This window comes from Anomaloglossus baeobatrachus, chromosome 9 (assembly GCF_048569485.1).
Source record: "Anomaloglossus baeobatrachus isolate aAnoBae1 chromosome 9, aAnoBae1.hap1, whole genome shotgun sequence".
NCBI classification, from domain to species: Eukaryota; Metazoa; Chordata; class Amphibia; order Anura; family Aromobatidae; genus Anomaloglossus; species Anomaloglossus baeobatrachus.
In genome coordinates, this window is record NC_134361.1 from 163682116 (window position 1) to 163702560 (window position 20445).

The window sequence follows — 20445 nt, forward strand, 5'->3', positions numbered from 1 at the left end:
AAGGGTTGGCTTGGGTGACAAAATGTCTTGTGTAGGCGTGGGTTTGTCTCCCTCTCGCTCTCTCTCCCTAAGATGTGTCCGGCATAGGCCAGGGTGCCACTCGAGGCCCAAACCAATTCTGGTTATCGCTTCTCGGCCTTTTGGCTAAGATCAAGTGTAGTATCTGTTCTTATCAGTTTAATATCTGATACGTCCCCTATCTGGGGACCATATATTAAATGGATTTTTAGAACAGGGAGATGGAAAAAGAGCTTGCTCTGTCCACTCCACGCATTGACCTGGTATTGCAGTACCTCCAGGAACGGTGCACCCCTTCTTAACCCAGTTTCCAAAAGCAGAACTCGATTCACCTGATTCATATTAGCCCGATTAGCGAATTGAAATGAATTTTTATCTAACACACTTTTTACTTGCTTTATTCATCCAAATAGCAAACTCATCACCACTCAACTTCACCAACTCTGCTATGTCCCGTGCAGTATCTTGTTGTCAGTCTAATCTAGATCATGTGTAATTGAATGGAATAGATCCCTTTTGGACAAAGTGGAGTCAGATGCTGCAGTGACCACAGGTGTGAGAGGATCTACAATTGGCATCTGGTGTTATCTCTCTGCTTCCACTCCAAATAAAGTTACCTGTTGTTACCTGAACGTCAAATACTAAGAATGGGCGGCCTATGAAAGAATTAGTACTTTCATTAAGTATACTAAACCGGCTAATTGGGAATAGACAAACTGTAAAAAGCCCTCTGAGAAAGCCCCTCTCTAACCTTTGTTAGTAAGCTTTTCTGTAGCCTGCCTGTTGATGTATTTTCGGTTTGAACAGTGCACAACATGAAGAGACGGAACACTGGCGGCTTGTCACAATGCCCCCCGATGACATCACAATAGCGCTGCTGCCTAGAAAACAAGCTGCGCAGAAGAAGTTGTTCTTTGGGTGGGAGGGTGGGCTAGTGGAAGGAGGGGGCAATCTCTTTTTTTCCCGGGTGGTAGGGGGATGACAGGAGAAGGGAAGCGGGTGGTGAGAAAGGTACAGAGGGCAGGGTTTGGGGGCTGGGAAGGAAAGGGAAAAGATTAGGGTTTGGGGATGATGAAAGGGCTTTCTACGGGTAAGGATGGCAAAGGGTGGCAGTGACGGAAAGTCAGGCAACCTGTCCTGTCCGTCTTTTTGTATCGTGAATTGGAAAGACTGCAAGGGGGAGGGGAGTTGCTTGCGCCCTAAAGGAGGAGTTATTCAGATTCATTGCAGTGGGCGGCGGCTGCAAAACGCACCATTCTTCTTGTTTTTGCTCTGCAAAGCAGCCTTTTCAAGGGTTGGCTTGGGTGACAAAATGTCTTGTGTAGGCGTGGGTTTGTCTCCCTCTCGCTCTCTCTCCCTAAGATGTGTCCGGCATAGGCCAGGGTGCCACTCGAGGCCCAAACCAATTCTGGTTATCGCTTCTCGGCCTTTTGGCTAAGATCAAGTGTAGTATCTGTTCTTATCAGTTTAATATCTGATACGTCCCCTATCTGGGGACCATATATTAAATGGATTTTTAGAACAGGGAGATGGAAAAAGAGCTTGCTCTGTCCACTCCACGCATTGACCTGGTATTGCAGTACCTCCAGGAACGGTGCACCCCTTCTTAACCCAGTTTCCAAAAGCAGAACTCGATTCACCTGATTCATATTAGCCCGATTAGCGAATTGAAATGAATTTTTATCTAACACACTTTTTACTTGCTTTATTCATCCAAATAGCAAACTCATCACCACTCAACTTCACCAACTCTGCTATGTCCCGTGCAGTATCTTGTTGTCAGTCTAATCTAGATCATGTGTAATTGAATGGAATAGATCCCTTTTGGACAAAGTGGAGTCAGATGCTGCAGTGACCACAGGTGTGAGAGGATCTACAATTGGCATCTGGTGTTATCTCTCTGCTTCCACTCCAAATAAAGTTACCTGTTGTTACCTGAACGTCAAATACTAAGAATGGGCGGCCTATGAAAGAATTAGTACTTTCATTAAGTATACTAAACCGGCTAATTGGGAATAGACAAACTGTAAAAAGCCCTCTGAGAAAGCCCCTCTCTAACCTTTGTTAGTAAGCTTTTCTGTAGCCTGCCTGTTGATGTATTTTCGGTTTGAACAGTGCACAACATGAAGAGACGGAACACTGGCGGCTTGTCACAATGCCCCCCGATGACATCACAATAGCGCTGCTGCCTAGAAAACAAGCTGCGCAGAAGAAGTTGTTCTTTGGGTGGGAGGGTGGGCTAGTGGAAGGAGGGGGCAATCTCTTTTTTTCCCGGGTGGTAGGGGGATGACAGGAGAAGGGAAGCGGGTGGTGAGAAAGGTACAGAGGGCAGGGTTTGGGGGCTGGGAAGGAAAGGGAAAAGATTAGGGTTTGGGGATGATGAAAGGGCTTTCTACGGGTAAGGATGGCAAAGGGTGGCAGTGACGGAAAGTCAGGCAACCTGTCCTGTCCGTCTTTTTGTATCGTGAATTGGAAAGACTGCAAGGGGGAGGGGAGTTGCTTGCGCCCTAAAGGAGGAGTTATTCAGATTCATTGCAGTGGGCGGCGGCTGCAAAACGCACCATTCTTCTTGTTTTTGCTCTGCAAAGCAGCCTTTTCAAGGGTTGGCTTGGGTGACAAAATGTCTTGTGTAGGCGTGGGTTTGTCTCCCTCTCGCTCTCTCTCCCTAAGATGTGTCCGGCATAGGCCAGGGTGCCACTCGAGGCCCAAACCAATTCTGGTTATCGCTTCTCGGCCTTTTGGCTAAGATCAAGTGTAGTATCTGTTCTTATCAGTTTAATATCTGATACGTCCCCTATCTGGGGACCATATATTAAATGGATTTTTAGAACAGGGAGATGGAAAAAGAGCTTGCTCTGTCCACTCCACGCATTGACCTGGTATTGCAGTACCTCCAGGAACGGTGCACCCCTTCTTAACCCAGTTTCCAAAAGCAGAACTCGATTCACCTGATTCATATTAGCCCGATTAGCGAATTGAAATGAATTTTTATCTAACACACTTTTTACTTGCTTTATTCATCCAAATAGCAAACTCATCACCACTCAACTTCACCAACTCTGCTATGTCCCGTGCAGTATCTTGTTGTCAGTCTAATCTAGATCATGTGTAATTGAATGGAATAGATCCCTTTTGGACAAAGTGGAGTCAGATGCTGCAGTGACCACAGGTGTGAGAGGATCTACAATTGGCATCTGGTGTTATCTCTCTGCTTCCACTCCAAATAAAGTTACCTGTTGTTACCTGAACGTCAAATACTAAGAATGGGCGGCCTATGAAAGAATTAGTACTTTCATTAAGTATACTAAACCGGCTAATTGGGAATAGAAAAACTGTAAAAAGCCCTCTGAGAAAGCCCCTCTCTAACCTTTGTTAGTAAGCTTTTCTGTAGCCTGCCTGTTGATGTATTTTCGGTTTGAACAGTGCACAACATGAAGAGACGGAACACTGGCGGCTTGTCACAATGCCCCCCGATGACATCACAATAGCGCTGCTGCCTAGAAAACAAGCTGCGCAGAAGAAGTTGTTCTTTGGGTGGGAGGGTGGGCTAGTGGAAGGAGGGGGCAATCTCTTTTTTTCCCGGGTGGTAGGGGGATGACAGGAGAAGGGAAGCGGGTGGTGAGAAAGGTACAGAGGGCAGGGTTTGGGGGCTGGGAAGGAAAGGGAAAAGATTAGGGTTTGGGGATGATGAAAGGGCTTTCTACGGGTAAGGATGGCAAAGGGTGGCAGTGACGGAAAGTCAGGCAACCTGTCCTGTCCGTCTTTTTGTATCGTGAATTGGAAAGACTGCAAGGGGGAGGGGAGTTGCTTGCGCCCTAAAGGAGGAGTTATTCAGATTCATTGCAGTGGGCGGCGGCTGCAAAACGCACCATTCTTCTTGTTTTTGCTCTGCAAAGCAGCCTTTTCAAGGGTTGGCTTGGGTGACAAAATGTCTTGTGTAGGCGTGGGTTTGTCTCCCTCTCGCTCTCTCTCCCTAAGATGTGTCCGGCATAGGCCAGGGTGCCACTCGAGGCCCAAACCAATTCTGGTTATCGCTTCTCGGCCTTTTGGCTAAGATCAAGTGTAGTATCTGTTCTTATCAGTTTAATATCTGATACGTCCCCTATCTGGGGACCATATATTAAATGGATTTTTAGAACAGGGAGATGGAAAAAGAGCTTGCTCTGTCCACTCCACGCATTGACCTGGTATTGCAGTACCTCCAGGAACGGTGCACCCCTTCTTAACCCAGTTTCCAAAAGCAGAACTCGATTCACCTGATTCATATTAGCCCGATTAGCGAATTGAAATGAATTTTTATCTAACACACTTTTTACTTGCTTTATTCATCCAAATAGCAAACTCATCACCACTCTACTTCACCAACTCTGCTATGTCCCGTGCAGTATCTTGTTGTCAGTCTAATCTAGATCATGTGTAATTGAATGGAATAGATCCCTTTTGGACAAAGTGGAGTCAGATGCTGCAGTGACCACAGGTGTGAGAGGATCTACAATTGGCATCTGGTGTTATCTCTCTGCTTCCACTCCAAATAAAGTTACCTGTTGTTACCTGAACGTCAAATACTAAGAATGGGCGGCCTATGAAAGAATTAGTACTTTCATTAAGTATACTAAACCGGCTAATTGGGAATAGACAAACTGTAAAAAGCCCTCTGAGAAAGCCCCTCTCTAACCTTTGTTAGTAAGCTTTTCTGTAGCCTGCCTGTTGATGTATTTTCGGTTTGAACAGTGCACAACATGAAGAGACGGAACACTGGCGGCTTGTCACAATGCCCCCCGATGACATCACAATAGCGCTGCTGCCTAGAAAACAAGCTGCGCAGAAGAAGTTGTTCTTTGGGTGGGAGGGTGGGCTAGTGGAAGGAGGGGGCAATCTCTTTTTTTCCCGGGTGGTAGGGGGATGACAGGAGAAGGGAAGCGGGTGGTGAGAAAGGTACAGAGGGCAGGGTTTGGGGGCTGGGAAGGAAAGGGAAAAGATTAGGGTTTGGGGATGATGAAAGGGCTTTCTACGGGTAAGGATGGCAAAGGGTGGCAGTGACGGAAAGTCAGGCAACCTGTCCTGTCCGTCTTTTTGTATCGTGAATTGGAAAGACTGCAAGGGGGAGGGGAGTTGCTTGCGCCCTAAAGGAGGAGTTATTCAGATTCATTGCAGTGGGCGGCGGCTGCAAAACGCACCATTCTTCTTGTTTTTGCTCTGCAAAGCAGCCTTTTCAAGGGTTGGCTTGGGTGACAAAATGTCTTGTGTAGGCGTGGGTTTGTCTCCCTCTCGCTCTCTCTCCCTAAGATGTGTCCGGCATAGGCCAGGGTGCCACTCGAGGCCCAAACCAATTCTGGTTATCGCTTCTCGGCCTTTTGGCTAAGATCAAGTGTAGTTTGGGAGGGTACTACCTTGGTTGGTGCTGAAAGGTGCCAGGGTATTGCACAACTGCTGGCCTTGGGGGAGTGTGCATCGTAGGATGTCATAGCCCTCTTGTGACGGACGGTTACCTGGGCAACGAGAGGCGGTCACTTTATTATTTTCAAACTCATCCTTCAAAAAAAAAAAAAAAAAAAAAAAAAGAAAATCTGTTCTTATCAGTTTAATATCTGATACGTCCCCTATCTGGGGACCATATATTAAATGGATTTTTAGAACAGGGAGATGGAAAAGAGCTTGCTCTGTCCACTCCACGCATTGACCTGGTATTGCAGTACCTCCAGGAACGGTGCACCCCTTCTTAACCCAGTTTCCAAAAGCAGAACTCGATTCACCTGATTCATATTAGCCCGATTAGCGAATTGAAATGAATTTTTATCTAACACACTTTTTACTTGCTTTATTCATCCAAATAGCAAACTCATCACCACTCAACTTCACCAACTCTGCTATGTCCCGTGCAGTATCTTGTTGTCAGTCTAATCTAGATCATGTGTAATTGAATGGAATAGATCCCTTTTGGACAAAGTGGAGTCAGATGCTGCAGTGACCACAGGTGTGAGAGGATCTACAATTGGCATCTGGTGTTATCTCTCTGCTTCCACTCCAAATAAAGTTACCTGTTGTTACCTGAACGTCAAATACTAAGAATGGGCGGCCTATGAAAGAATTAGTACTTTCATTAAGTATACTAAACCGGCTAATTGGGAATAGACAAACTGTAAAAAGCCCTCTGAGAAAGCCCCTCTCTAACCTTTGTTAGTAAGCTTTTCTGTAGCCTGCCTGTTGATGTATTTTCGGTTTGAACAGTGCACAACATGAAGAGACGGAACACTGGCGGCTTGTCACAATGCCCCCCGATGACATCACAATAGCGCTGCTGCCTAGAAAACAAGCTGCGCAGAAGAAGTTGTTCTTTGGGTGGGAGGGTGGGCTAGTGGAAGGAGGGGGCAATCTCTTTTTTTCCCGGGTGGTAGGGGGATGACAGGAGAAGGGAAGCGGGTGGTGAGAAAGGTACAGAGGGCAGGGTTTGGGGGCTGGGAAGGAAAGGGAAAAGATTAGGGTTTGGGGATGATGAAAGGGCTTTCTACGGGTAAGGATGGCAAAGGGTGGCAGTGACGGAAAGTCAGGCAACCTGTCCTGTCCGTCTTTTTGTATCGTGAATTGGAAAGACTGCAAGGGGGAGGGGAGTTGCTTGCGCCCTAAAGGAGGAGTTATTCAGATTCATTGCAGTGGGCGGCGGCTGCAAAACGCACCATTCTTCTTGTTTTTGCTCTGAAAAGCAGCCTTTTCAAGGGTTGGCTTGGGTGACAAAATGTCTTGTGTAGGCGTGGGTTTGTCTCCCTCTCGCTCTCTCTCCCTAAGATGTGTCCGGCATAGGCCAGGGTGCCACTCGAGGCCCAAACCAATTCTGGTTATCGCTTCTCAGCCTTTTGGCTAAGATCAAGTGTAGTATCTGTTCTTATCAGTTTAATATCTGATACGTCCCCTATCTGGGGACCATATATTAAATGGATTTTTAGAACAGGGAGATGGAAAAAGAGCTTGCTCTGTCCACTCCACGCATTGACCTGGTATTGCAGTACCTCCAGGAACGGTGCACCCCTTCTTAACCCAGTTTCCAAAAGCAGAACTCGATTCACCTGATTCATATTAGCCCGATTAGCGAATTGAAATGAATTTTTATCTAACACACTTTTTACTTGCTTTATTCATCCAAATAGCAAACTCATCACCACTCAACTTCACCAACTCTGCTATGTCCCGTGCAGTATCTTGTTGTCAGTCTAATCTAGATCATGTGTAATTGAATGGAATAGATCCCTTTTGGACAAAGTGGAGTCAGATGCTGCAGTGACCACAGGTGTGAGAGGATCTACAATTGGCATCTGGTGTTATCTCTCTGCTTCCACTCCAAATAAAGTTACCTGTTGTTACCTGAACGTCAAATACTAAGAATGGGCGGCCTATGAAAGAATTAGTACTTTCATTAAGTATACTAAACCGGCTAATTGGGAATAGACAAACTGTAAAAAGCCCTCTGAGAAAGCCCCTCTCTAACCTTTGTTAGTAAGCTTTTCTGTAGCCTGCCTGTTGATGTATTTTCGGTTTGAACAGTGCACAACATGAAGAGACGGAACACTGGCGGCTTGTCACAATGCCCCCCGATGACATCACAATAGCGCTGCTGCCTAGAAAACAAGCTGCGCAGAAGAAGTTGTTCTTTGGGTGGGAGGGTGGGCTAGTGGAAGGAGGGGGCAATCTCTTTTTTTACCGGGTGGTAGGGGGATGACAGGAGAAGGGAAGCGGGTGGTGAGAAAGGTACAGAGGGCAGGGTTTGGGGGCTGGGAAGGAAAGGGAAAAGATTAGGGTTTGGGGATGATGAAAGGGCTTTCTACGGGTAAGGATGGCAAAGGGTGGCAGTGACGGAAAGTCAGGCAACCTGTCCTGTCCGTCTTTTTGTATCGTGAATTGGAAAGACTGCAAGGGGGAGGGGAGTTGCTTGCGCCCTAAAGGAGGAGTTATTCAGATTCATTGCAGTGGGCGGCGGCTGCAAAACGCACCATTCTTCTTGTTTTTGCTCTGCAAAGCAGCCTTTTCAAGGGTTGGCTTGGGTGACAAAATGTCTTGTGTAGGCGTGGGTTTGTCTCCCTCTCGCTCTCTCTCCCTAAGATGTGTCCGGCATAGGCCAGGGTGCCACTCGAGGCCCAAACCAATTCTGGTTATCGCTTCTCGGCCTTTTGGCTAAGATCAAGTGTAGTATCTGTTCTTATCAGTTTAATATCTGATACGTCCCCTATCTGGGGACCATATATTAAATGGATTTTTAGAACAGGGAGATGGAAAAAGAGCTTGCTCTGTCCACTCCACGCATTGACCTGGTATTGCAGTACCTCCAGGAACGGTGCACCCCTTCTTAACCCAGTTTCCAAAAGCAGAACTCGATTCACCTGATTCATATTAGCCCGATTAGCGAATTGAAATGAATTTTTATCTAACACACTTTTTACTTGCTTTATTCATCCAAATAGCAAACTCATCACCACTCAACTTCACCAACTCTGCTATGTCCCGTGCAGTATCTTGTTGTCAGTCTAATCTAGATCATGTGTAATTGAATGGAATAGATCCCTTTTGGACAAAGTGGAGTCAGATGCTGCAGTGACCACAGGTGTGAGAGGATCTACAATTGGCATCTGGTGTTATCTCTCTGCTTCCACTCCAAATAAAGTTACCTGTTGTTACCTGAACGTCAAATACTAAGAATGGGCGGCCTATGAAAGAATTAGTACTTTCATTAAGTATACTAAACCGGCTAATTGGGAATAGACAAACTGTAAAAAGCCCTCTGAGAAAGCCCCTCTCTAACCTTTGTTAGTAAGCTTTTCTGTAGCCTGCCTGTTGATGTATTTTCGGTTTGAACAGTGCACAACATGAAGAGACGGAACACTGGCGGCTTGTCACAATGCCCCCCGATGACATCACAATAGCGCTGCTGCCTAGAAAACAAGCTGCGCAGAAGAAGTTGTTCTTTGGGTGGGAGGGTGGGCTAGTGGAAGGAGGGGGCAATCTCTTTTTTTCCCGGGTGGTAGGGGGATGACAGGAGAAGGGAAGCGGGTGGTGAGAAAGGTACAGAGGGCAGGGTTTGGGGGCTGGGAAGGAAAGGGAAAAGATTAGGGTTTGGGGATGATGAAAGGGCTTTCTACGGGTAAGGATGGCAAAGGGTGGCAGTGACGGAAAGTCAGGCAACCTGTCCTGTCCGTCTTTTTGTATCGTGAATTGGAAAGACTGCAAGGGGGAGGGGAGTTGCTTGCGCCCTAAAGGAGGAGTTATTCAGATTCATTGCAGTGGGCGGCGGCTGCAAAACGCACCATTCTTCTTGTTTTTGCTCTGCAAAGCAGCCTTTTCAAGGGTTGGCTTGGGTGACAAAATGTCTTGTGTAGGCGTGGGTTTGTCTCCCTCTCGCTCTCTCTCCCTAAGATGTGTCCGGCATAGGCCAGGGTGCCACTCGAGGCCCAAACCAATTCTGGTTATCGCTTCTCGGCCTTTTGGCTAAGATCAAGTGTAGTATCTGTTCTTATCAGTTTAATATCTGATACGTCCCCTATCTGGGGACCATATATTAAATGGATTTTTAGAACAGGGAGATGGAAAAAGAGCTTGCTCTGTCCACTCCACGCATTGACCTGGTATTGCAGTACCTCCAGGAACGGTGCACCCCTTCTTAACCCAGTTTCCAAAAGCAGAACTCGATTCACCTGATTCATATTAGCCCGATTAGCGAATTGAAATGAATTTTTATCTAACACACTTTTTACTTGCTTTATTCATCCAAATAGCAAACTCATCACCACTCAACTTCACCAACTCTGCTATGTCCCGTGCAGTATCTTGTTGTCAGTCTAATCTAGATCATGTGTAATTGAATGGAATAGATCCCTTTTGGACAAAGTGGAGTCAGATGCTGCAGTGACCACAGGTGTGAGAGGATCTACAATTGGCATCTGGTGTTATCTCTCTGCTTCCACTCCAAATAAAGTTACCTGTTGTTACCTGAACGTCAAATACTAAGAATGGGCGGCCTATGAAAGAATTAGTACTTTCATTAAGTATACTAAACCGGCTAATTGGGAATAGACAAACTGTAAAAAGCCCTCTGAGAAAGCCCCTCTCTAACCTTTGTTAGTAAGCTTTTCTGTAGCCTGCCTGTTGATGTATTTTCGGTTTGAACAGTGCACAACATGAAGAGACGGAACACTGGCGGCTTGTCACAATGCCCCCCGATGACATCACAATAGCGCTGCTGCCTAGAAAACAAGCTGCGCAGAAGAAGTTGTTCTTTGGGTGGGAGGGTGGGCTAGTGGAAGGAGGGGGCAATCTCTTTTTTTCCCGGGTGGTAGGGGGATGACAGGAGAAGGGAAGCGGGTGGTGAGAAAGGTACAGAGGGCAGGGTTTGGGGGCTGGGAAGGAAAGGGAAAAGATTAGGGTTTGGGGATGATGAAAGGGCTTTCTACGGGTAAGGATGGCAAAGGGTGGCAGTGACGGAAAGTCAGGCAACCTGTCCTGTCCGTCTTTTTGTATCGTGAATTGGAAAGACTGCAAGGGGGAGGGGAGTTGCTTGCGCCCTAAAGGAGGAGTTATTCAGATTCATTGCAGTGGGCGGCGGCTGCAAAACGCACCATTCTTCTTGTTTTTGCTCTGCAAAGCAGCCTTTTCAAGGGTTGGCTTGGGTGACAAAATGTCTTGTGTAGGCGTGGGTTTGTCTCCCTCTCGCTCTCTCTCCCTAAGATGTGTCCGGCATAGGCCAGGGTGCCACTCGAGGCCCAAACCAATTCTGGTTATCGCTTCTCGGCCTTTTGGCTAAGATCAAGTGTAGTCCCTTCATTGGGTTTGCATTGGTCTTGGCTGGGAGGGGCCCGGGCTTGCACAACCGCCGGCCTCGGGGATTGTTGCGCCTTTTGGTGCTTACGTCCCCTTATGGCTGGTGGTTCCTGGGCTCGGGAGGCGATCACCTGCGGCACTGCGCTTTTGTGTGGTGGCCGCTGACCGTTTTCTGAAATTTGCGGGTGAAATCTCATCTGTTCTTATCAGTTTAATATCTGATACGTCCCCTATCTGGGGACCATATATTAAATGGATTTTTAGAACAGGGAGATGGAAAAAGAGCTTGCTCTGTCCACTCCACGCATTGACCTGGTATTGCAGTACCTCCAGGAACGGTGCACCCCTTCTTAACCCAGTTTCCAAAAGCAGAACTCGATTCACCTGATTCATATTAGCCCGATTAGCGAATTGAAATGAATTTTTATCTAACACACTTTTTACTTGCTTTATTCATCCAAATAGCAAACTCATCACCACTCAACTTCACCAACTCTGCTATGTCCCGTGCAGTATCTTGTTGTCAGTCTAATCTAGATCATGTGTAATTGAATGGAATAGATCCCTTTTGGACAAAGTGGAGTCAGATGCTGCAGTGACCACAGGTGTGAGAGGATCTACAATTGGCATCTGGTGTTATCTCTCTGCTTCCACTCCAAATAAAGTTACCTGTTGTTACCTGAACGTCAAATACTAAGAATGGGCGGCCTATGAAAGAATTAGTACTTTCATTAAGTATACTAAACCGGCTAATTGGGAATAGACAAACTGTAAAAAGCCCTCTGAGAAAGCCCCTCTCTAACCTTTGTTAGTAAGCTTTTCTGTAGCCTGCCTGTTGATGTATTTTCGGTTTGAACAGTGCACAACATGAAGAGACGGAACACTGGCGGCTTGTCACAATGCCCCCCGATGACATCACAATAGCGCTGCTGCCTAGAAAACAAGCTGCGCAGAAGAAGTTGTTCTTTGGGTGGGAGGGTGGGCTAGTGGAAGGAGGGGGCAATCTCTTTTTTTCCCGGGTGGTAGGGGGATGACAGGAGAAGGGAAGCGGGTGGTGAGAAAGGTACAGAGGGCAGGGTTTGGGGGCTGGGAAGGAAAGGGAAAAGATTAGGGTTTGGGGATGATGAAAGGGCTTTCTACGGGTAAGGATGGCAAAGGGTGGCAGTGACGGAAAGTCAGGCAACCTGTCCTGTCCGTCTTTTTGTATCGTGAATTGGAAAGACTGCAAGGGGGAGGGGAGTTGCTTGCGCCCTAAAGGAGGAGTTATTCAGATTCATTGCAGTGGGCGGCGGCTGCAAAACGCACCATTCTTCTTGTTTTTGCTCTGCAAAGCAGCCTTTTCAAGGGTTGGCTTGGGTGACAAAATGTCTTGTGTAGGCGTGGGTTTGTCTCCCTCTCGCTCTCTCTCCCTAAGATGTGTCCGGCATAGGCCAGGGTGCCACTCGAGGCCCAAACCAATTCTGGTTATCGCTTCTCGGCCTTTTGGCTAAGATCAAGTGTAGTATCTGTTCTTATCAGTTTAATATCTGATACGTCCCCTATCTGGGGACCATATATTAAATGGATTTTTAGAACAGGGAGATGGAAAAAGAGCTTGCTCTGTCCACTCCACGCATTGACCTGGTATTGCAGTACCTCCAGGAACGGTGCACCCCTTCTTAACCCAGTTTCCAAAAGCAGAACTCGATTCACCTGATTCATATTAGCCCGATTAGCGAATTGAAATGAATTTTTATCTAACACACTTTTTACTTGCTTTATTCATCCAAATAGCAAACTCATCACCACTCAACTTCACCAACTCTGCTATGTCCCGTGCAGTATCTTGTTGTCAGTCTAATCTAGATCATGTGTAATTGAATGGAATAGATCCCTTTTGGACAAAGTGGAGTCAGATGCTGCAGTGACCACAGGTGTGAGAGGATCTACAATTGGCATCTGGTGTTATCTCTCTGCTTCCACTCCAAATAAAGTTACCTGTTGTTACCTGAACGTCAAATACTAAGAATGGGCGGCCTATGAAAGAATTAGTACTTTCATTAAGTATACTAAACCGGCTAATTGGGAATAGACAAACTGTAAAAAGCCCTCTGAGAAAGCCCCTCTCTAACCTTTGTTAGTAAGCTTTTCTGTAGCCTGCCTGTTGATGTATTTTCGGTTTGAACAGTGCACAACATGAAGAGACGGAACACTGGCGGCTTGTCACAATGCCCCCCGATGACATCACAATAGCGCTGCTGCCTAGAAAACAAGCTGCGCAGAAGAAGTTGTTCTTTGGGTGGGAGGGTGGGCTAGTGGAAGGAGGGGGCAATCTCTTTTTTTCCCGGGTGGTAGGGGGATGACAGGAGAAGGGAAGCGGGTGGTGAGAAAGGTACAGAGGGCAGGGTTTGGGGGCTGGGAAGGAAAGGGAAAAGATTAGGGTTTGGGGATGATGAAAGGGCTTTCTACGGGTAAGGATGGCAAAGGGTGGCAGTGACGGAAAGTCAGGCAACCTGTCCTGTCCGTCTTTTTGTATCGTGAATTGGAAAGACTGCAAGGGGGAGGGGAGTTGCTTGCGCCCTAAAGGAGGAGTTATTCAGATTCATTGCAGTGGGCGGCGGCTGCAAAACGCACCATTCTTCTTGTTTTTGCTCTGCAAAGCAGCCTTTTCAAGGGTTGGCTTGGGTGACAAAATGTCTTGTGTAGGCGTGGGTTTGTCTCCCTCTCGCTCTCTCTCCCTAAGATGTGTCCGGCATAGGCCAGGGTGCCACTCGAGGCCCAAACCAATTCTGGTTATCGCTTCTCGGCCTTTTGGCTAAGATCAAGTGTAGTATCTGTTCTTATCAGTTTAATATCTGATACGTCCCCTATCTGGGGACCATATATTAAATGGATTTTTAGAACAGGGAGATGGAAAAAGAGCTTGCTCTGTCCACTCCACGCATTGACCTGGTATTGCAGTACCTCCAGGAACGGTGCACCCCTTCTTAACCCAGTTTCCAAAAGCAGAACTCGATTCACCTGATTCATATTAGCCCGATTAGCGAATTGAAATGAATTTTTATCTAACACACTTTTTACTTGCTTTATTCATCCAAATAGCAAACTCATCACCACTCAACTTCACCAACTCTGCTATGTCCCGTGCAGTATCTTGTTGTCAGTCTAATCTAGATCATGTGTAATTGAATGGAATAGATCCCTTTTGGACAAAGTGGAGTCAGATGCTGCAGTGACCACAGGTGTGAGAGGATCTACAATTGGCATCTGGTGTTATCTCTCTGCTTCCACTCCAAATAAAGTTACCTGTTGTTACCTGAACGTCAAATACTAAGAATGGGCGGCCTATGAAAGAATTAGTACTTTCATTAAGTATACTAAACCGGCTAATTGGGAATAGACAAACTGTAAAAAGCCCTCTGAGAAAGCCCCTCTCTAACCTTTGTTAGTAAGCTTTTCTGTAGCCTGCCTGTTGATGTATTTTCGGTTTGAACAGTGCACAACATGAAGAGACGGAACACTGGCGGCTTGTCACAATGCCCCCCGATGACATCACAATAGCGCTGCTGCCTAGAAAACAAGCTGCGCAGAAGAAGTTGTTCTTTGGGTGGGAGGGTGGGCTAGTGGAAGGAGGGGGCAATCTCTTTTTTTCCCGGGTGGTAGGGGGATGACAGGAGAAGGGAAGCGGGTGGTGAGAAAGGTACAGAGGGCAGGGTTTGGGGGCTGGGAAGGAAAGGGAAAAGATTAGGGTTTGGGGATGATGAAAGGGCTTTCTACGGGTAAGGATGGCAAAGGGTGGCAGTGACGGAAAGTCAGGCAACCTGTCCTGTCCGTCTTTTTGTATCGTGAATTGGAAAGACTGCAAGGGGGAGGGGAGTTGCTTGCGCCCTAAAGGAGGAGTTATTCAGATTCATTGCAGTGGGCGGCGGCTGCAAAACGCACCATTCTTCTTGTTTTTGCTCTGCAAAGCAGCCTTTTCAAGGGTTGGCTTGGGTGACAAAATGTCTTGTGTAGGCGTGGGTTTGTCTCCCTCTCGCTCTCTCTCCCTAAGATGTGTCCGGCATAGGCCAGGGTGCCACTCGAGGCCCAAACCAATTCTGGTTATCGCTTCTCGGCCTTTTGGCTAAGATCAAGTGTAGTATCTGTTCTTATCAGTTTAATATCTGATACGTCCCCTATCTGGGGACCATATATTAAATGGATTTTTAGAACAGGGAGATGGAAAAAGAGCTTGCTCTGTCCACTCCACGCATTGACCTGGTATTGCAGTACCTCCAGGAACGGTGCACCCCTTCTTAACCCAGTTTCCAAAAGCAGAACTCGATTCACCTGATTCATATTAGCCCGATTAGCGAATTGAAATGAATTTTTATCTAACACACTTTTTACTTGCTTTATTCATCCAAATAGCAAACTCATCACCACTCAACTTCACCAACTCTGCTATGTCCCGTGCAGTATCTTGTTGTCAGTCTAATCTAGATCATGTGTAATTGAATGGAATAGATCCCTTTTGGACAAAGTGGAGTCAGATGCTGCAGTGACCACAGGTGTGAGAGGATCTACAATTGGCATCTGGTGTTATCTCTCTGCTTCCACTCCAAATAAAGTTACCTGTTGTTACCTGAACGTCAAATACTAAGAATGGGCGGCCTATGAAAGAATTAGTACTTTCATTAAGTATACTAAACCGGCTAATTGGGAATAGACAAACTGTAAAAAGCCCTCTGAGAAAGCCCCTCTCTAACCTTTGTTAGTAAGCTTTTCTGTAGCCTGCCTGTTGATGTATTTTCGGTTTGAACAGTGCACAACATGAAGAGACGGAACACTGGCGGCTTGTCACAATGCCCCCCGATGACATCACAATAGCGCTGCTGCCTAGAAAACAAGCTGCGCAGAAGAAGTTGTTCTTTGGGTGGGAGGGTGGGCTAGTGGAAGGAGGGGGCAATCTCTTTTTTTCCCGGGTGGTAGGGGGATGACAGGAGAAGGGAAGCGGGTGGTGAGAAAGGTACAGAGGGCAGGGTTTGGGGGCTGGGAAGGAAAGGGAAAAGATTAGGGTTTGGGGATGATGAAAGGGCTTTCTACGGGTAAGGATGGCAAAGGGTGGCAGTGACGGAAAGTCAGGCAACCTGTCCTGTCCGTCTTTTTGTATCGTGAATTGGAAAGACTGCAAGGGGGAGGGGAGTTGCTTGCGCCCTAAAGGAGGAGTTATTCAGATTCATTGCAGTGGGCGGCGGCTGCAAAACGCACCATTCTTCTTGTTTTTGCTCTGCAAAGCAGCCTTTTCAAGGGTTGGCTTGGGTGACAAAATGTCTTGTGTAGGCGTGGGTTTGTCTCCCTCTCGCTCTCTCTCCCTAAGGTGTGTCCGGCATAGGCCAGGGTGCCACTCGAGGCCCAAACCAATTCTGGTTATCGCTTCTCGGCCTTTTGGCTAAGATCAAGTGTAGTATCTGTTCTTATCAGTTTAATATCTGATACGTCCCCTATCTGGCGACCATATATTAAATGGATTTTTAGAACAGGGAGATGGAAAAAGAGCTTGCTCTGTCCACTCCACGCATTGACCTGGTATTGCAGTACCTCCAGGAACGGTGCACCCCTTCTTAACCCAGTTTCCAAAAGCAGAACTCGATTCACCTGATTCATATTAGCCCGATTAGCGAATTGAAATGAATTTTTATCTAACACACTTTTTACTTGCTTTATTCATCCAAATAGCAAACTCATCACCACTCAACTTCACCAACTCTGCTATGTCCCGTGCAGTATCTTGTTGTCAGTCTAATCTAGATCATGTGTAATTGAATGGAATAGATCCCTTTTGGACAAAGTGGAGTCAGATGCTGCAGTGACCACAGGTGTGAGAGGATCTACAATTGGCATCTGGTGTTATCTCTCTGCTTCCACTCCAAATAAAGTTACCTGTTGTTACCTGAACGTCAAATACTAAGAATGGGCGGCCTATGAAAGAATTAGTACTTTCATTAAGTATACTAAACCGGCTAATTGGGAATAGACAAACTGTAAAAAGCCCTCTGAGAAAGCCCCTCTCTAACCTTTGTTAGTAAGCTTTTCTGTAGCCTGCCTGTTGATGTATTTTCGGTTTGAACAGTGCACAACATGAAGAGACGGAACACTGGCGGCTTGTCACAATGCCCCCCGATGACATCACAATAGCGCTGCTGCCTAGAAAACAAGCTGCGCAGAAGAAGTTGTTCTTTGGGTGGGAGGGTGGGCTAGTGGAAGGAGGGGGCAATCTCTTTTTTTCCCGGGTGGTAGGGGGATGACAGGAGAAGGGAAGCGGGTGGTGAGAAAGGTACAGAGGGCAGGGTTTGGGGGCTGGGAAGGAAAGGGAAAAGATTAGGGTTTGGGGATGATGAAAGGGCTTTCTACGGGTAAGGATGGCAAAGGGTGGCAGTGACGGAAAGTCAGGCAACCTGTCCTGTCCGTCTTTTTGTATCGTGAATTGGAAAGACTGCAAGGGGGAGGGGAGTTGCTTGCGCCCTAAAGGAGGAGTTATTCAGATTCATTGCAGTGGGCGGCGGCTGCAAAACGCACCATTCTTCTTGTTTTTGCTCTGCAAAGCAGCCTTTTCAAGGGTTGGCTTGGGTGACAAAATGTCTTGTGTAGGCGTGGGTTTGTCTCCCTCTCGCTCTCTCTCCCTAAGATGTGTCCGGCATAGGCCAGGGTGCCACTCGAGGCCCAAACCAATTCTGGTTATCGCTTCTCGGCCTTTTGGCTAAGATCAAGTGTAGTCCCTTCATTGGGTTTGCCTTTGTCTTGGCTGGGAGGGGCCCGGGCTTGCACAACCGCCGGCCTCGGGGATTGTTGCGCCTTTTGGTGCTTACGTCCCCTTATGGCTGGTGGTTCCTGGGCTCGGGAGGCGATCACCTGCGGCACTGCGCTTTTGTGTGGTGGCCGATGACCGTTTTCTGAAAATTGCGGATGTAATCTCAAAAAAAAAAACAAATCTGTTCTTATCAGTTTAATATCTGATACGTCCCCTATCTGGGGGCCATATATTAAATGGATTTTTAGAACAGGGAGATGGAAAAAGAGCTTGCTCTGTCCACTCCACGCATTGACCTGGTATTGCAGTACCTCCAGGAACGGTGCACCCCTACTTAACCCAGTTTCCAAAAGCAGAACTCGATTCACCTGATTCATATTAGCCCGATTAGCGAATTGAAATGAATTTTTATCTAACACACTTTTTACTTGCTTTATTCATCCAAATAGCAAACTCATCACCACTCAACTTCACCAACTCTGCTATGTCCCGTGCAGTATCTTGTTGTCAGTCTAATCTAGATCATGTGTAATTGAATGGAATAGATCCCTTTTGGACAAAGTGGAGTCAGATGCTGCAGTGACCACAGGTGTGAGAGGATCTACAATTGGCATCTGGTGTTATCTCTCTGCTTCCACTCCAAATAAAGTTACCTGTTGTTACCTGAACGTCAAATACTAAGAATGGGCGGCCTATGAAAGAATTAGTACTTTCATTAAGTATACTAAACCGGCTAATTGGGAATAGACAAACTGTAAAAAGCCCTCTGAGAAAGCCCCTCTCTAACCTTTGTTAGTAAGCTTTTCTGTAGCCTGCCTGTTGATGTATTTTCGGTTTGAACAGTGCACAACATGAAGAGACGGAACACTGGCGGCTTGTCACAATGCCCCCCGATGACATCACAATAGCGCTGCTGCCTAGAAAACAAGCTGCGCAGAAGAAGTTGTTCTTTGGGTGGGAGGGTGGGCTAGTGGAAGGAGGGGGCAATCTCTTTTTTTCCCGGGTGGTAGGGGGATGACAGGAGAAGGGAAGCGGGTGGTGAGAAAGGTACAGAGGGCAGGGTTTGGGGGCTGGGAAGGAAAGGGAAAAGATTAGGGTTTGGGGATGATGAAAGGGCTTTCTACGGGTAAGGATGGCAAAGGGTGGCAGTGACGGAAAGTCAGGCAACCTGTCCTGTCCGTCTTTTTGTATCGTGAATTGGAAAGACTGCAAGGGGGAGGGGAGTTGCTTGCGCCCTAAAGGAGGAGTTATTCAGATTCATTGCAGTGGGCGGCGGCTGCAAAACGCACCATTCTTCTTGTTTTTGCTCTGCAAAGCAGCCTTTTCAAGGGTTGGCTTGGGTGACAAAATGTCTTGTGTAGGCGTGGGTTTGTCTCCCTCTCGCTCTCTCTCCCTAAGATGTGTCCGGCATAGGCCAGGGTGCCACTCGAGGCCCAAACCAATTCTGGTTATCGCTTCTCGGCCTTTTGGCTAAGATCAAGTGTAGTATCGTTCGAAAAGGTGGTTTAAGGCTCCGGCCACCTTAGTACAATGATGCAATGCACACTGGAAGGTTGCGCTTGTTAGTACTTTGGGAGGATAGTATATCCATCTAGAGGAAACCATGGCCCTACCAGGATCGAGGCTATTAGACTGAGTAAGTGTGGGGGTTATGGTGCAATGTGCCCCAGGAATGGACACCCTGGAGGGAGTCTGAACTTGCTAGGTTGGGACCCTGGTAAGCCTCAGACTCTGTCGCACGCCGCGCCTTGCCTATTCATACTTTCCAAGCATATTGCCCTATCCCGGCCTTCTGGCTAAGAAGGGAAATTTTTATAATCCCGGTCGGAGGTCCGGTCAGCTTTGGGCTGAGAAACCAACACCCGGTTGGAGGTTCGGGTCAGCTTTGGCTGAGAAACCAACACCCGGTTGGAGGTCCGGTTAGCCTTGGGTTGAGAAACCAACACCCGGTTGGAGGTCCGGTCAGCCTTGGGCTGAGAAACCAACACCCGGTTGGAGGTCCGGTCAGCCTTGGGCTGAGAAACCAACACCGGTTGACGGTCCGGGCAGTCTCGGCTGCGAAACCAACGACTAGTAGCTCCCTACTCCACTTGGGTAAGATGCCTCGGTGGACGCTGGGAGCAACAACAAGGCTCAACCAGGCTTCGGCTTGGGGGAGCACCGAAGATCCCTGACCCTCGCTGTGGCCTTCTGGCTCGGAGGGACGGGGTTGATTTTTGGGGATCCTCTTCTCACGGAGGGGTCCACACGAATCCTAGCCTTTGCACTGTTTTTGGTGTGACTTCGGTCATGCATTTTTGCGGTGCTTTGGAAAGCTTCATTAAATCAAAAATCTGTTCTTATCAGTTTAATATCTGATACGTCCCCTATCTGGGGACCATATATTAAATGGATTTTTAGAACAGGGAGATGGAAAAAGAGCTTGCTCTGTCCACTCCACGCATTGACCTGGTATTGCAGTACCTCCAGGAACGGTGCACCCCTTCTTAACCCAGTTTCCAAAAGCAGAACTCGATTCACCTGATTCATATTAGCCCGATTAGCGAATTGAAATGAATTTTTATCTAACACACTTTTTACTTGCTTTATTCATCCAAATAGCAAACTCATCACCACTCAACTTCACCAACTCTGCTATGTCCCGTGCAGTATCTTGTTGTCAGTCTAATCTAGATCATGTGTAATTGAATGGAATAGATCCCTTTTGGACAAAGTGGAGTCAGATGCTGCAGTGACCACAGGTGTGAGAGGATCTACAATTGGCATCTGGTGTTATCTCTCTGCTTCCACTCCAAATAAAGTTACCTGTTGTTACCTGAACGTCAAATACTAAGAATGGGCGGCCTATGAAAGAATTA

General features: G+C 47.1%; 14 non-coding genes and 2 pseudogenes across 14 annotated transcripts; all 16 read left to right on the forward strand.

Moving 5' to 3' along the window:
- The first annotated feature begins 124 nt into the window (after positions 1-124).
- LOC142253424 (U2 spliceosomal RNA) lies at positions 125-315 on the forward strand. The gene has a single exon (XR_012726707.1). It is a non-coding gene; the product is annotated as a U2 spliceosomal RNA (small nuclear RNA).
- Positions 316-1432: 1117 nt separating this feature from the next.
- On the forward strand, positions 1433-1623 carry LOC142253436 (U2 spliceosomal RNA). Its single transcript, XR_012726719.1, has one exon. It is a non-coding gene; the product is annotated as a U2 spliceosomal RNA (small nuclear RNA).
- Positions 1624-2740: 1117 nt separating this feature from the next.
- LOC142253447 (U2 spliceosomal RNA) lies at positions 2741-2931 on the forward strand. Its single transcript, XR_012726732.1, has one exon. It is a non-coding gene; the product is annotated as a U2 spliceosomal RNA (small nuclear RNA).
- Positions 2932-4048: 1117 nt separating this feature from the next.
- Positions 4049-4239, forward strand: LOC142253458 (U2 spliceosomal RNA). Its single transcript, XR_012726744.1, has one exon. It is a non-coding gene; the product is annotated as a U2 spliceosomal RNA (small nuclear RNA).
- A 1293-nt stretch (positions 4240-5532) lies between these two features.
- On the forward strand, positions 5533-5736 carry LOC142253530 (U2 spliceosomal RNA; annotated as a pseudogene).
- Positions 5737-6853: 1117 nt separating this feature from the next.
- On the forward strand, positions 6854-7044 carry LOC142252827 (U2 spliceosomal RNA). Its single transcript, XR_012726193.1, has one exon. It is a non-coding gene; the product is annotated as a U2 spliceosomal RNA (small nuclear RNA).
- Positions 7045-8161: 1117 nt separating this feature from the next.
- LOC142253469 (U2 spliceosomal RNA) lies at positions 8162-8352 on the forward strand. Its single transcript, XR_012726757.1, has one exon. It is a non-coding gene; the product is annotated as a U2 spliceosomal RNA (small nuclear RNA).
- A 1117-nt stretch (positions 8353-9469) lies between these two features.
- Positions 9470-9660, forward strand: LOC142253480 (U2 spliceosomal RNA). Its single transcript, XR_012726770.1, has one exon. It is a non-coding gene; the product is annotated as a U2 spliceosomal RNA (small nuclear RNA).
- A 1322-nt stretch (positions 9661-10982) lies between these two features.
- On the forward strand, positions 10983-11167 carry LOC142253410 (U2 spliceosomal RNA). The gene has a single exon (XR_012726693.1). It is a non-coding gene; the product is annotated as a U2 spliceosomal RNA (small nuclear RNA).
- A 1117-nt stretch (positions 11168-12284) lies between these two features.
- On the forward strand, positions 12285-12475 carry LOC142253493 (U2 spliceosomal RNA). Its single transcript, XR_012726772.1, has one exon. It is a non-coding gene; the product is annotated as a U2 spliceosomal RNA (small nuclear RNA).
- A 1117-nt stretch (positions 12476-13592) lies between these two features.
- Positions 13593-13783, forward strand: LOC142253504 (U2 spliceosomal RNA). The gene has a single exon (XR_012726775.1). It is a non-coding gene; the product is annotated as a U2 spliceosomal RNA (small nuclear RNA).
- Positions 13784-14900: 1117 nt separating this feature from the next.
- On the forward strand, positions 14901-15091 carry LOC142253515 (U2 spliceosomal RNA). The gene has a single exon (XR_012726779.1). It is a non-coding gene; the product is annotated as a U2 spliceosomal RNA (small nuclear RNA).
- A 1117-nt stretch (positions 15092-16208) lies between these two features.
- LOC142252935 (U2 spliceosomal RNA) lies at positions 16209-16399 on the forward strand. The gene has a single exon (XR_012726295.1). It is a non-coding gene; the product is annotated as a U2 spliceosomal RNA (small nuclear RNA).
- A 1322-nt stretch (positions 16400-17721) lies between these two features.
- LOC142253514 (U2 spliceosomal RNA) lies at positions 17722-17920 on the forward strand. Its single transcript, XR_012726778.1, has one exon. It is a non-coding gene; the product is annotated as a U2 spliceosomal RNA (small nuclear RNA).
- Positions 17921-19037: 1117 nt separating this feature from the next.
- On the forward strand, positions 19038-19179 carry LOC142253697 (U2 spliceosomal RNA; annotated as a pseudogene).
- A 697-nt stretch (positions 19180-19876) lies between these two features.
- LOC142253127 (U2 spliceosomal RNA) lies at positions 19877-20072 on the forward strand. Its single transcript, XR_012726446.1, has one exon. It is a non-coding gene; the product is annotated as a U2 spliceosomal RNA (small nuclear RNA).
- The last annotated feature ends 373 nt before the right edge of the window (positions 20073-20445 follow it).